The 16531-nt window shown below is 44.5% G+C and overlaps 1 non-coding gene across 1 annotated transcript; it reads right to left on the bottom strand.

The window, feature by feature from the left end:
- Positions 1-15171: 15171 nt before the first annotated feature.
- trnal-aag (transfer RNA leucine (anticodon AAG)) lies at positions 15172-15253 on the bottom strand. Its single transcript has one exon. It is a non-coding gene; the product is annotated as a tRNA-Leu (tRNA).
- Between the last annotated feature and the right edge of the window lie 1278 nt (positions 15254-16531).

Genomic DNA, 16531 nt, shown 5'->3' with positions numbered 1-16531 from the left:
CAGACATCAATTAATTGTAATTACTTTCCATTTCACTTCTACAACAGGTATGGATTGTTTGCATCCAATTAGAAGGACTATGGTAGCAGATATCCGGAGAAACTACCACGGCAAATCCCACGCCAATCATCTCGCTGTTTCTTTCAGTTTTGTTGGGTCTAAATCCAAGCAATCCATCGTTAGCAGCAGCATGACGATTCGTCGTGCTCATGAGTTGAAAGGTTCAAGAAACTAAGTCATTCCCTTCTTCTCCAGGGTATCTTCGGATGATCAGTGAAGCATATCTCATTGATATAGACATGTTTCTAAAAGTGTCAGGTTCTAAGCAGACACCTGCAATAGGTCGGGAACAAGTGAAGAAGCGGAGTGGGAAAGTCAAATAAAAGTGCATGGCAATGATGACTGGAACGCATGAGGCAGGTAGTAATCGTGGAGCTGGTGGTGTTAGGCTCAGTGTTGATGCCAATGGGTCTGCCTACACTGCCCACTGTTGATTCTGGCTCACACTCACTCCAGGTCAATTCACCACAATAACCCTCTTCCTCTTGGTTTGAGGATCCCTCTGGGTGTGTGAACGCGGTCAATGTGCCAAGAAAGGATGGACACATTCTCCTTATTCTATCCGTTTAAACAGATGAACAGTACAGTTTGAAACCAATGTAAGTGCACATTGACTTTCCCTGTACATTTTCAATAGAGAATGTTAAACTGTGAAATGTCTGTGCAAAAGCGGGCATTGATTGCAATTCTCACCAAACAACATTTTACACAAAAAAGAAAAACATTTCCAAACTTTTTGTGATGAAGTGCTTAGAGAAATACAAGTGTGGATGGTGAACACGCACCTAGTGTAGGCACTGTGACTCGGTTCGTTAAAGTGCTTCTCTAGTAAACAAGAGAACTTGGATTCAAATTCAGATGTCCACTCTTTGAAAGGCTCATTGTTTCATCCTCTTCAGATGTCATATTGCTGATCCCGCAGCTTTCTGACTTTGAGCTCAGCCTGTTGCGATTTGATGCACCTAGAGTTATTCCCTCCTTTTTTCTCCACCAATGAATGTTGTTTCTTCCAGTTAATACAAACTGGAATTTCTCTCCATTGTCCCACAAAAATTATTTTCTTCTCTTCTGTTGCGCTCGTTCCTTCACTCCTACTTTTAATGGGAAGACCGAGTTGAGGCAGCAGACACTGCAGATTTGTCGGGAAATGTTGTGGCCATAGCACAGACACCAAGAGCAGATCATCTTCATTTTCTGCAGACAGCGATCTTTCACCAACAGTAAATACATCATTGTCATCCAATATTTCGGATGAAACTGCTTTTATTTCCGGAGGAAAAGATGTTGCATTTAGAATTCGAAAGACTCATAACATGTTGAGTAAATAATGTCTCCTTACCGCAGCCCTAAGTAACAGATACATTATCAGGAGAATGTGGGCCCAGCTATACACAATCCAGCCATTGGCGGGAGGACATAGTCTCTCAGCAACTTGACAATACACTGCCTCCGAATGTGAGACATTTCAAAGACCAGAAATGGGAAATGAGGAATATGAACAGATTGAGCGTCAGAAAATGTGAAACAGAGTGTTGCATACATCACACAAAGAGACAAATACAGACTCCATTGATTTATACAAAGGGGGGACCAATTCTCCATTCGACATGGCTGCTGAGTGAGACAAAGTAAAAGAAAAAAGTAACAATATAAGCACAAACCTTCAGCAGCTGAAAGGCAACGGAAACAGCATTACAGTCGATGAAACCATTTCAAATATGTCGAAATGACGGGTGTCAGCGAATGAGAAATTTTGATAAAAATGTTGACAAAACTGGTCATTTCCCCGGCATCATGATATAGCAATCTGTTTCTGTTGATCTGAAACATTAACACTGTTTCTCTCCACACATGCTGCTAGGCGCATAATCTTTCAGTCAATCCCTGATTTTGTTTTAGATTTCCATCAACCGTAGTTATTTATTTTGTGTTAGCATGAATCACGTTTGGCATAAAAGTGAATCAATTCTCAGCTCCACACTTCATTTCCTGTTTCACAAACACTGTCATCACAATGGGCGGGAAGTGCCGAACTCCCATCTCCAGATTGGGAACTGAATGTGTGCCGCGGCAGTGAGTGAGTAGATCCATAACGATTACTTCACCAACGAGGGCGACAGAAAACACTGTCTCCTTTCTCAATGACACTGCTTTTGCATTTTCCTTTCGGATCAGTCTCGCTGCAGATCGGTTTCCCCCGTCTTACATTTTTTACAGTTTTGAAAAATGACCACTTGGCCCATCACGCTTTGTGGCTCAGAGACATCATTCTATTATCGTCCTACTTTTCGTTTTTGCCACATAATCTCGTTTATTCTGATGTTTCCAGGGCAAATGCCAATGAAATTCTCCCTGTGATCGTAAGTGATAGAATAATGGGACTGAAGTTTGACATGGTCATACTATGTTGTAGGAGAAAGTGAGATGCTGGAGATCAGAGCTGAAAATGTGTTGCTGGAAAAGCGCAGCAGCTCCTTGGATGCTGTCTGACCTGCTGGGCTTTTCCAGCAACACATTTTCATATTATGTTGTAACCCCCTTGAGAAACTCATCCTCATTTTCAGCCACAGTGGAAGATATACGGCCACATCTCCCCACAGGGGCAGAGGTCGTAGGATTATACACGTTCCATGTGCTTCATGTTTAAAGTTTCTTCGACAAAACGCAGCTTTAGGTTGAACACAAGCCCATTTTCCAGTTAATATAAAACGTTGCAGTGAGCTGTGATATGAAATCGACAGTGAACTGTAATACTCCCACAGGTTGTTCATGTGTAATGTTCAATTTCCCAAAATCCACCGATCTGTGGCACCTGAGAATCTGAAAGAACAGCGACAAGCAAATAAGCCTCATTTAAATCAACTGACACACGGCAAACTCGAAACACTTTCACGTCGGGTCTCGTTTTGCTTCTCTGCCTGTTTCATCTCCATCTCCTTCTGACCATCCAATTCCAAAGTCACCGAGCTGTTTGATATAAACGCAGGAAGATCGTAAATCCAATGACTACCTGAAAGCGGGGCTATGGAATATCAAACATCGAGTATTGAGAAGGTATGTGCTTGCACACGGCAAGATAAAGAGATACCAGGATCTTATCTTCCCGATTCTCATAGAATGCACTGTGGCAGTTATACCCAGTCTCAATAATCCAATCGATACCGTATCTGGAACACAGATCGGGTAGAATCAGTTCAACCCCTTGCCAGCTCAGGTACATTTTGCAAAAGTTGTCCAGTAACTGCAGTTGGTCACAGGTCTACAGAACAGAAAATGTCTTTTGGCACTTTCACTGTTCACATCTCTTTTCCAATTTTGTGTTCCATCAGTTCAAACGTATTTGCCCATGTATATGTGCAACTGAACGGTTTGATGAGTGTGCTGGAGATTTGCACCAATCCTTACCTGGATCAATTGAATCCTCACGGCCTGATTTGATCCCAAACAATAGGATGGGTAGGAAACTTCGGTTTTCTCTGCACTCAGCCGTAGTCGGCAGGATTCCAGCCTCCGTGGGGAATTCCCAATGGATTTCAAGTCGAACACTTTAACTATTCGCCCACGCAGCAGAACCAGGCCGGCAGTATACCTTTCCAGTTCTCTCTTTCTCCGTGGAGCTGAGGCAGAGTTAATCATTGCTGGGTTCATTTGAATTCAAAGATCAAAGCTTCCGAAAGGGCTAAGTGTTGGTATATGGTGGGACTGGATCCTCCATGCCAATAGATGGAATGGACATAGAAGTTTCTGTTTTTTCTTTCAGTGTCCCGAAATCCGCAGTCTATAACATTAGCCGTTAAAAGAATACAGAAACACGTTTTTGGTTCCGGATAAGATTACTGTTTTAGGGAACATTTTGCTGACCCAATTTAAAACCCAGAACTGTGTAGGAAAGAAGGCGGATGAAGTGAGAACAGTCATAGATCCGCGCCTGAAGATCTCAAACAACCGACCTTTCGTTTATCAGCCGCAAGTGTTGACCAATTTCGGCAGAGAGACTGTTGAATCCAGAGCTTGCATGGGCCTCTAAAACTGGCTGTTACTGATTTCAAGTTTGGCCTGCCACTCCCTGAATGTCAATTTTCCTCTATGATTATTACTTGCCCAAAATAAAGTCTGATATATTCATTGTGGAGACAAGGTCACAGTCTGATCGCACCCTCTGCAGACACATTCATGTCACCGGTAACCGGCTCTTCTATAACCAGGACTGCATCCGTTTGAACCATTCAGTGTCTTGTCTGTACCAGAGCTTTCTCATTGTTCCAAAACCTTTCAATATCTCAGATCTGAGCATGTCTGAAGAACATCAGAGTCGATGGTCCGGCCTCTTAAAGAAGGGAAACATGTCTGGACTGTCTCTGCTCAGTTGGGCAGTTCACACTGCATTTCCCTCTAATTCTATGCTTCCCAATCTGGTCGTAAGGATTCACAAAAGTGCACACTAGATTTCCTGTTGTATTTCGTTGTAAAAAAATCCACCTTCCAACTGACAATGTTTTCCCAAATTCATTCACAAACCTCCGCCTTACAACATTACCAGGCATGAGGAAATACCCTTTTCTGGACAGATTGCTGAGGGAGGTAAGGTCTTTTTTTGGAGGAAAGGTGAGCCGGATATTTCCACTGACTGTTCATAATGACGTTGGAAGGACCAGTGAGGATGGGCAATTTGATGAACAGTAGTAAGTGTTGCCACTCACCAGGGCCAGTTACCTGAGCACTGGGATTGAAGATTTTTGAATGGAAGGCAGCACCTGCGCAGAATAAATGCAAGGATTACTGCAGATATTCGACAATCGAGCAGTATCCATCGAAAGAGAAACAGGAGTGTATTTGGGGTTCAGACCTCGAGTTTCCTAAATGTAGACAAATGTCCAGAACTGTTTGATGCGACTGGGTTTTGAAGTTTGAAAAATAATTCGTACTGCAGGAGGGAAGTCGAAACTCAAATTGCGAAGTTGTAGCCGATAGAATTCGAACCAATGCAGAGAAACCCCGGAAGGATTGCTAACGCATGACCTTATCCCCACAGCCGCAGCTACATGGGGCATGGTGACCCTTAGCACTGCTTCTGGAATGGAGGCTTCCAACCTGAAAGACTGCTTCCTGGCTTGCTCTGTCTGCACAATGATCTCAATATTTGCTTTCCATATATATTTGTTAAGAACTGAGGAGGCTGATGGGAGTTGAACTGAACGACACACATTGATGTTGGATAGAGTGGATGGGAAGAATCCATTTTCATGCGCAGTGAGATTAATAAACTTGGTAATGGATCGAGAAAGAAATATGTCGTGTCATTTGTATAGTGTCGGCCAGCGCCAAATGGATCACAGCTGATGAAGTGTTTTTGAAGCAGAATCGTCATCGGCAAATCGAATTTGTAAATCAGGGCAGATTGTTTAACCAGAGGTCAAAAGCGAAAATAATTCCAATGCTCAGAATTGCCACTGGACACAAGAGTGAGTGCAGACCTAACTTTAGAGATTTGTTTTGCTTTGATTTAAACGTGGGATAGTGTAGGACCAGAGGGTCTAATGTTAGAGGAAGGGGTTGCCCATTTAAGACACAAATGAGGAGGATATTCTCTCTTTCAGAGGGCAGCAAATTTGTTGATTTCCTGACATCAGAGGACTGACAAGGCTGGGTACATTCACGACTGAGGTAAAGAGACATTTACGCACTTTGGGAATCAAGGACCATGAGGTTAAGGCAGAACGGTGGAGTTGAGGATTAAATCTTCGAGTAAAATGTGAGGTCTGCAGATGTTGGAGATCAGAGCAGGTTAAAGCACAGCAGGTTAGGCAGCATCCAAGGAACAGGAAATTCGACGTGTCGGGCCAGAGCCCTTAATCAGGAATGGGGAGAGTGTGCTAGGCAGGCTAAGATAAAAGGTAGGGAGGAGGGACTTGGGGGAGGGGCGATGGAGATGTGTTATTTGGAAGGAAGTCAAGGTGAGGGTGATAGGCCGGAGTGGGGTGGGGGCTGAGAGGTCAAGAAGAAGATTGTAGGTTGGGAGGGCGGTGCTGAGTTGAGGGAACCGACTGAGACAAGGTGGGGGGAGGGGAAATGAGGAAACTGGAGAAATCTGAGTTCATCCCTTGTGGTTGGAGGGTTCCCAGGCGGAAGATGAGGCGCTCTTCCTCCAACCGTCGTGTTGTTATGTTCTGCCGATGGAGGAGTCCAAGGACCTGCATGTCCTCGGTGGAGTGGGAGGGAGAGTTAAAGTGTTGAGCCACGGGGTGGTTGGGTTGGTTGGTCCGGGCGTCCCAGAGGTGTTCCCTGAAGCATTCCGCACGTAGACGGCCCGTCTCCCCAATATAGCGGAGGCCACATCGGGTGCAGAGGATGCAATAGATGATGTGTGTGGAGGTGGAGGTGCAGGTGCAGGTTTGGAGGTCCACCTCAAAACGGACCTCATCACCAGGGATGTATTTCCCTCCCCTCCCCAATCAGCGTTTCGCAAAGACCACTCCCTTCGCGACTCCCTCGTCAGGTCCACACCCCCACCAACCCAACCTCCACTCCCGGCACCTTCCCCTGCAACCGCAGGAAATGTAAAACTTGCGCCCACACCTCCTCCCTTACTTCTCTCCAAGGTCCCAAGGGATCCTTCCATATCCACCACAAATTCACCTGCACCTCCACACACATCATCTACTGCATCCGCTGCACCCGATGTGGCATCCTCTATATTGGGGAGACGGGCCGCCTACTTGCGGAACGCTTCAGGGAACACCTCTGGGACGCCCAGACCAACCAACCCAACCACCCCGTGGCTCAACACTTTAACTCTCCCTCCCACTCCACCGAGGACATGCAAGTCCTTGGACTCCTCCATCGACAGAACATAACAACACGACGGTTGGAGGAAGAGTGCCTCATCTTCCGCCTGGGAACCCTCCAACCACAAGGAATGAACTCAGATTTCTCCAGTTTCCTCATTTCCCCTCCCCCCACCTTGTCTCAGTCGGTTCCCTCAACTCAGCACCGCCCTCCTAACCTGCAATCTTCTTCCTGACCTCTCCGCCCCCACCCCACTCCGGCCTATCACCCTCACCTTGACCTCCTTCCACCTATCACATCTCCATCGCCCCCCCAAGTCCCTCCTCCCTACCTTTTATCTTAGCCTGCCTGGCACACTCTCCTCATTCCTGATTAAGGGCTCTGGCCCGAAACGTCGAATTTCCTGTTCCTTGGATGCTGCCTAACCTGCTGTGCTTTAACCAGCAACACATTTTCAGAGTTGAGGATAAAACAAATCAGCCAGGATCTCATTGAACGTTGACGCTGACGGGATGGCCCAAATGGCTTCCATCTGCACCAATGCCATTTCTGTGAATTTGAAAATGCTGGAGACCATAGTAACGGAAGTAAAGCAGATAGTTGAGAAAAGATGATTGTAAACTCAGTCAACATCTTTCGTTGAAAGGAAAATCACACTTTGGCAATTTGCCAGAGATTTTTTGCTGACATGACATGAAGATTTTATCAAGGAAGCAGGTAGATGAACACTATTTCTATTTCTAGCAGAGACTCAATATGGGGCTAAATAATAAAACGTCGTTGAACAAGTTAAGAGTTCATGGTGTTGTGTAATAAATGACCTTTGACTGTCCATTATTTACTGAACACACGCCACCGAATCATGTGTAATTTTTGAAGTTGTAAAATGTAAATCGTGAAATGCAGTAATGTCAGGCATATGGCTTCAATGATGTTTCTCTGTATTAACGACCTGATGAAGTGGCAGAGTGAAATTTGTCCAGTTTTGCTGATGATGCACAATAGATTGGAGGACATCTTGTGATGAGGTTGGGGAATCTGCTTTGCGATATACTGTATGTAGATCGTCTGAGTAAGGAAAAAAAAATGACAGATGCAGTTTCCTGTCGGGTATGTGAGGCCATGAATTCGGTAGGAAGAGTCAAAGTCCGAAAACTATTAAAATCGAGAGAAACTGCAATAAAATGTGGTGCAGAAGAATCTGGATGTTCTTACGCATGAAACAAAGATGAGCGATTGATTTATTATTTTCTGGCAAAAAGATCCATACCCTTCTCTAATTTTTGCAATGAGATGGTTTTCCAGGAAATCACTGGAACTAAGGAATCTGTAAATTAATCGAAGACCATGATAAGTTTCGTTTTGTTCGATGGGACATATTTGATGCATCGTTTAATGTTCTCTGAACTTTCTTTACAAAAGAGCCGAGACTGGGCGAGTAAAATTAAGATCACTGAAGATTATTGCCATCCTTTATTTATCACACACAATTTTTTTTTCTCATATGTTTTATTTCACATCATAGTTGCTGTGAGTGGGCTTGCAAACTACACCCGCTGGTGACTTGTTTCCTCACAATTTCTCATATCTAAACAAACAGATTCTACATTCTTACAATTGGACTATTTTCGACAGTCTTGTGTCCCATATCTCAGGAGGAATCCACTGCACTTTTATCGTGTTCAGAGGATGTTCATGAGAATGTTCTCAGGACTGAGGCATGGATGTGGAGTTAGGTTCGCTCGCTTGAGCTGGGAGGTTCATTTCAGAAGTTTCATCACTCTGTTGGTAAATCTTCAGTGGGCCTCAGGCGAATCAGTGAACATGATTCCTGTTTTCTATTTATATGTTTGGGTTTCTTTGGGTTGGTGATGTTATTTCCTGTGGTGATGTCATTTCTTGTTATTTTCCTCAGGGGGTGGTAGATGGGGTATAACGCGATTTGTTTGTTGATAGTGTTCTGGCTGCAATTCCAAGCTTCTTGGAATTCCCGATTGCGTCTGTTTGCCTCGTCCTAAGATGGATGTGTTGTTCCAGTCGATGTGGTATCCTTCCTCATCTGTAAGGATACTAGTGAGAAGGTCATATCGTTTTGTGGATAGTTGGTGTTCATGTATCGTCGGGCTAGTTTTGTGCCTGTTGTCCAATATATTGTTTGTTACAGTTCTTGCACGTTATTTCGTAAATTGTATTAGTTTTGCTTGTTGTCTGGATGGGGTCTTCTAACTTCATTAGTTGCTGTTTTACTGTTTGGTTAATGTGATTCTATTCTCGGTGGAGTTTGGAGAGATGAACAGGCATCTAACTGAAAAGTGCAGAATACTGAATGTCCTGGGCAGAGTGGATGTTGGGAAAATGTTTCCATTAGTTGGAGATACTCGGACCTGAGGGCATAGACTTAGAGTTAAGCGAAGACCAAATAGAACAGAGATAAGGATAAAAGTCTTCATCAAATGAGTGGTGAGATTATGGAATTCATTGCCACAGAAGGCTGTGGAGGCCAGGCCGATGAGTATGTATAAGACTGAGATAGATAGATAGGTTCTTGAGAATCAAGGGATACGAGGAGAAGCGGGAGAATGAGGTGAGGAAGCGTATCATGCAAGATTGAAATGTATAGACGACTTGATGGTCTGAATGGACTAATATCTGCTCCTATATGTTATGGTCTAATATGCTAACTAAGTGCCCAAACTGTGTGTTCTGCAATGTTTGTTGTGTCAAGTTGCATTTTGCCTCAGTTTAGATACACAGCTTGTTATCAGCTGCAGATTTCATTTCGAGTTACTTGATCTTAAATACACACCTTGATTACCTGAAAACGCTGGAAAATAATCAGAAACTCAGAGGGCGAGAGGGGTAGATAGAGAGGGAGAGGGGGTGCAGAGTTAGAGAGAGAGAGAGACGTCAAGATGGTTTCAATAGATCTGGGAATGCTAGACATTGAACAGGCTTTAACAATAAGTGGTTTGTATCAAGAAAAAAAAGAAAGTTCTAAGTTAGGGTGGAACACAGGAACAATGGAATATCAGAGCCATTAAGCCCGGAGAAGAGAAATAAAGTGTGTGCCGGGGCCAGCTTCCAACTGAAAGAAAATAAAGGACATAAACAATTGGAAACAAAACAGTGGAAAGTATGTAAATTCTGAATTTGTTGCATATGGTTTTGAATCCAGGAAGCGAGGAAGTGTGGAGGAAGGAAGCTAGAGAACTCATTAGTTTGTCACCTGGACCCACTCTCTATCCTGTTTTAAGCAACACATTATAAATTAGACCACGTGGCCCAAAGGTCGAGGTGCTCACTGGCTGTCAGTCTCTCTTCTCCGGTTGTGCTTGAACACTGGAAACCTTTGAGACAGAACGTTCTGGGGAATCTTTTTCCCTGAGTTTGGCTTCTGCTCAATTAATCTGTTCTCCTCTAAGGTTCTCAGACTTTCTTTCGTGAATTTCTTTCCTGAGCTGACAATGTCACTTATATCTTCTTTCACAGGGGATTGAATAGAGACCTCAACGAAACAGCACATCAAAATTTGAAAGAGTGACCCTTCTGCAGGGCCTGAAAATAAACAGCCTTCAACTGTCAAAGGAAAAACTGTCAAGGGATAACCAGGTTTGACCTACAAAGAATGAAACCTGAAAGCAACAACACCCCCAGATTTTATGGACTACATAAAGTGCACAAACCAGACATCCCACTCAGACCCAAAGTATCACTACCAGGGACACCATCACACAAACTGGCTAAAGAACTGCAACAGAAATAAAAACACCTGATCAGCGGATCCAGACACTCTATACAGTCAACGCTGGAATTCTTGGACATCATCAGAAATATCCATATAGACAAGGAAGAAACTATGGTCTCATTCGATGTAACGGCATTGTTCACTTCTATCGACAAAACCGTAGCCAGAGAAACAATAGCCAGCCTGCTGGACATACAGAACAGACAACAGGGCGTTGAATCTTTCAACACGGATGGCATAGTTAAACTACTAGGCCGGTGCCTCACAACACGCTTCATATTCAACAACCAAATATATGAACGGTACACCAATGGGCTCACCCATCTCTGGACTCATAGCAGAAGCGGTAATGCAAAGGTTAGAACAAACTGTCTAACCGCAAATTCAACTCTGGGTCAGATATGTGGATTGCACCTTTGTAATCATTAAAAACACAGAAATAGAGAACACACACCCGATCATCAACTCCATCCTCACAGGAATCCGATTCACTAGAGAAGAAGAAAAGGACAATCAACTCCCATTCCTAGATGGTACAGAAAACACCGAACAGAGAATTCACCACAAAGGTATACAGGAAAGTCACTCACACAGACCAAGTCCTGAACTATGAAAGTAACCACCCCATCACACACGAAATAAGTTGCATCAAAACACACTTCAAAAGGGCAACAACACACTTCAGTACACCAGGACTGCAAAAACAGGAAGAATAACACCGATACAATGTTTTCACCAAAAACGGATAACCCCGCAATTTCATCAACAGATGCCTAAGGGAAAGGCAACGGAACGAGAACATGCCACAACGCAAATGAGTAGCCACACTACCATACATCAAGAATGTTTCAAAACTGACAACCAGATTACTGCGACCACGAGGACTCATAGCAGCACACAAACCAACAGCCACTCTCAGACAACGACTCACCAGAACGAAGAACCCGATTACCAGCATGAGCAAAACCAACACAGTGTACAAACTCCCATGCAAGGACTGCACAAAACACTACACAGGACAAACAGGAAGACAAATAACGATCCGCATCCATGAACACCAATTAGCCATGAAACGACACGACCAGCTATCCTGAGCAGCTACACACGCAGATGACAAGCAACATAAGTTCGACTGGGACAACACTACTATTCTAGGACAAGCCAAACAGAGATCAGCCAGGGAATTCCTAGAGGCAATGCACTCATCCACAGATTCAATCAATAAGCACATCGACCTGGATCAAATATACCGACCACAGCAAAGGACAGCTGGAACTGACAACCGGAAGTAGCAGAGACAAACCACTATAAATTCCGGAGGAAACATCACAGGAGCGCTTCACAGGAGGCTCCCAAGCACTGAGGATGTCACATAGACAGGGGATGAAACGTATGCAACAAAAATTCGCAGTCCGGCCAACAGAACCACAACAACGAGCAACCGAGTTACAAATCTTCTCGCGAAGTTTTAACCCCAGTCCTGTTTCTCAAGGATGTGGAGGGGACCGGGTTTGAGAGTTGGGTTTGAGTTTCGCTGTCTTTGCTCTCGCTTCTGGTCTTACACATCCTCCGCCGTTTTCCTTCACTCACTCTCCATCTTGCACTCTCTCTACCTACCAATCTCCATGTCTCTGAATTACGTGATGCTTGGTTTTGCTTCTATCGTGAAGAGATCACAGGCAATTGTTCGTGGAAAACAGCAGGGATGAAGACACAAGCTGCTGTTAGGGCAACATATGGAGTGATGTGTTCGCAGATTGTTTCCAAGACAACAGATTGGGAATGGGGTTGCAGGTTCTTGGTAGGGAACAGAATGATTTAACAGGCCATCAGTCGTAGAACAGAGTGGAGAACGTTTCACAGGTAATTCCTGGGGAGCAGAGTGGGGATTGAGTTACACATTGTTGCGACGTAAGCAAAATGGGGCTGGGATCAGATCATATTGCTACGAAAACAGTCACGAAACGGGATCACAGGCCAATGCCTGGACAACGGAGTCAGAATGGGATTACAGGTCGTTGATGGGAGAAAAAACGTGATTCCCCGGGGATTAAGTGTCGAGTGGGAAAGTGCCAAATTGTCTCTGCTGTCATGATCGTGTTCGCCTCCAGCGTGGAAAATTGCAAACTGCTTTACGTTCCAAGCATGTTGACCTCAACAGGACAACTTTCACGTTTACACGGAACATGATACACACCGGACTACAGGGAAAATGCACAAAGCTGAGCAGGCCGTGTTCCACATCATACGGTGCAGCATAGTTTCAGTCACTGTGTCTGTTTTGTAGAATAAAAGTCCAAAGAATGTTCTCCACCCTAACACCGGAGGTAGCATTACAATACGAGAACGACCGATCACATTGTGAGGATGCTCTGACCTCGGGGCCAGTTCGAGATGCCACTTTCCTTGCCTTTTATGCAATTGGCTGCAGGGATGTTCACACCTGGACATGAGCCACATCGACACCAACTGAGTTGGAAACCTGCGTGGGAATCGACAAGACGCGACTCAATAAATCTTGCTAAATTCCATGGTGCTTATTAGAAATGCAGTTTCTGTTCACCTCAATTTAAAAGGCAGTTTCTGAACAGAGGAACTGAAGTCAAAAGGTAATTATCTCACCTCACCCCCACTCCGGGAGAGGTGCTAACTGCACTTGATTGCTTTTTGTTCTCGAAGTGAAGAGCTCTCACGTCTGAGTCACCTTCACGCCTCTTGTTGCTGAGTGACTCACAAAGAAGAAGTTTCACCAGAGCTGCAACTGCCTCACTTTCCCAGTCGCTCTCCCCGTTGACATTTTCCTGCTCATCAGTGATTTAAAGAAAACCAAAAGGATGCGATGTTATTCTGCAGCCTCTTTGTCGATTCCTCCGTTTAAATTCCAACATGGCTTAGATCTCGGGGCGCACCTTAATACTAGCTTTGAAAGCACAGGTCCAGAGCTTCCTCTGAGAGTGCAATTTCTTTCATTGCTGTTGCTGATTGAATGAGCCACTAACGTGCGAACTGCTCCAAAACATGATTCAGGACCTCTGGTGCCAATTCTCGCACTTTGAATAACGACAGACAGCTTCCAAATGAGGCCTTTCAGATACGACTTTGGGGTACATTTGGCAGACAGAATAGTTCAGGAATCCGTGGTGCACTGTGACACCAGCGCATCAACGTGGAAGGATCGGTAACTACACTCTCAAACTGAATGGCACATGATCAGAAGCAGTTTGTAGAATATCTTTACAATGCTCTGCACAGTAATCAAATGGAAATGCATTGCATTTCACTACGAGAGCAGATTTGTTCAAGCAAATTCGAAGGCAGGTTTGCAGATGGGAAAGCAAGCAGGAAAGCTCCGTTCTTGTCCATGTAAAAGGCTGCAGATGAAGAACAAAACAGTTTCGACCGCGGGGACCTATCTTGCGGAAGGTGAACGTGTTGATCATTATGCTACAGAAACAAGCCCACAGCCGCCCCTGCTGCAGCTCAGTGGTATCCGACACTGAAAGTTGAAGACATTCTACCTTTCACCTTTCTGTTTCCAAATGCTCGTTGTTTTATGGGAGTTGTTTAATTTTGGCTGTGTGGTATGCATGGACGAGATACACCGAAGTATCTGTTTTCACCCGGTGTAGCCCAATAACGTTGTGTTGCTTACACCGGCTTTAAAAGGATAACTTTTTAGCCGAGCTGGCCGTCGCAGTCTGTGGCACAATCTTTAGTCTGTTCGACTGCTCACTGGAAAGGTAGTATTGTGAAACACTGCAGAAACGAAGGACTTCCTTACTTTTGCTCCGACTGACCATACTCTGTGAAATTTTCCCAGATTCTCAGTTGAGGAGTTTTTGCAGCTGGAAATTATCTCAGAAAGCCTGTTAATTCGTAATGTATTGAACGAATCGCAAAACAGAAAACATTTGACACGCAACAGAAACAAAACTGGCAAACCAAATGCATTTTCAGATACAGTGAGCATGAATGCTAAATGTGAGACACTCCGAGCGCATGAGCCATAAAGTAATCTCACAACTAACATCAGGGCAATTCCAAACTACTCTTTCAATGATACTTGAGCCTCAGTGCACCACCATATCCCAGACAATGCTGAAAAGAGAGAAAGAAAGAACATAATAAGAATAGGCCACAAAAAGTGAATTTCACCAATCACAGTCTCGATTAGATCACCTTTCCCTTCCGGTGTCTCCGGGACGGAAACGAAGGAAATTGGAGAAATTCAATAACATATGACATCAAAATTCATCGGAACGATTTTCCCATTCGTCAGAAAGCCAAGTAACGATGAATCGACTCACCGCAGGACTTTGTTTCACAACAGCGATGAAATAGCAGTCTCCATTCGGTTCCAGTAAAATCTCAACATGCTTGGAACATAAAGCAACAGTAGAGCTGTTTGCAATTTTCCACGCGGGAGGCGAACACGATCAAGACAGCATAGACAATTTGGCACTTTCCCACTACACATTTAATTCCCCGGGAAGCAAATCAAATTTTTTTGTGAACAGAAGTACAGCGGGAATGGAAACTGCATTTTAACAAGCTGTGTCGTTGCAACTGATCAGTAGAAATGGCAGTGGTGGGATTCGAACCCACGCCCCTGTCGAGACTGGAGCCTTAATCCAGCGCCTTAGACCGCTCGGCCACACTACCAGCTGCGCGGCCGGCCAATTTTCTTGCATTTCCAATTGAGCTCCTGCATGACAACAGATGGAAAGTCACGTGAAATGGGTTCCATGATTCCTCTCCGACTCGCACGGCTGCTTGGATGTGCCGGCTACAATATCAATTTCGCAACAAATAATGATAGCTCATCAATCCGATAAAAATCAATGGTAAGCTGAGGCTATCTTCTCAGACTCTTTTCAGCTACAAATGTATCTGTGAGTGCGTGAGCAAACATGTTCGCTTATGATTTGGTCAAATAACCATGAACTGCTTGACATTACTGCAATTTCGATTCTTGCTTTGCTAAATGATTTCACCCATTGCTCGAAACAGGACAACTTTCACGTTTACACGGAACATGAAACACACCGGACTACAGGGAAAATGCACAAAGCTGAGCAGGCCGTGTTTCCACATCATACCGTGCAGCATAGTTTCAGTCACTGTGTCTGTTTTGCAGAATAAGAGTCCCAAAGAATGTTCTCCAGCCTAAAAGCGGAGGTAGCATTACAATCCGAGAACGACCGATCACAGTGTGAGGATGCTCTGACCTCGGGGCCAGTTCGAGATGCCACTTTCCTTGCCTTTTACATAAACCGTGCAATTGGCTGCAGGGATGTTCACACCTGGACATGAGCCACATCGATACAACTGAGTTGGAAACCTGCGTGGGAATCAACGAGAAGCGACTCAATAAATCTTGCTAAATTCCATGGTGCTTATTAGAAATGCAGTTTCTGTTCACCTCAATTTAAAAGGCAGTTTTTGAACATCGTAACTGAAATCAAAAGCTAATTATCTCACCCCACCTCCACTCCGGGAGAGGTGCTAACTGCACTTGATTGCTTTTTGTTCTCGATGTGAAGAGCTCTCACGCCTGAGTCACCTTCACGCCTCTTGTTGCTGAGTGACTCAAAAAGAAGGAGTTTCACCAGAGCTGCAACTGCCTCACTTTCCCAGTCGCTCTCCCCGTTGACATTTTCCTGCTCATCAGTGATTTAAAGAAAACCAAAAGGATGCGATGTTATTCTGCAGCCTCTTTGTCGATTCCTCCGTTTAAATTCCAACATGGCTTAGATCTCGGGGCGCACCTTAATACTAGCTTTGAAAGCACAGGTCCAGAGCTTCCTCTGAGAGTGCAATTTCTTTCATTGCTGTTGCTGATTGAATGAGCCACTAACGTGCGAACTGCTCCAAAACATGATTCAGGACCTCTGGTGCCAATTCTCGCACTTTGAATAACGACAGACAGCTTCCAAATGA

The sequence above is a fragment of the Hemiscyllium ocellatum genome, unplaced genomic scaffold (assembly GCF_020745735.1).
Source record: "Hemiscyllium ocellatum isolate sHemOce1 unplaced genomic scaffold, sHemOce1.pat.X.cur. scaffold_169_pat_ctg1, whole genome shotgun sequence".
Taxonomy (NCBI): Eukaryota; Metazoa; Chordata; class Chondrichthyes; order Orectolobiformes; family Hemiscylliidae; genus Hemiscyllium; species Hemiscyllium ocellatum.
Note: the sequence above shows the minus strand (reverse complement) of the source record. Positions and strands in the feature narration are given on the sequence as shown.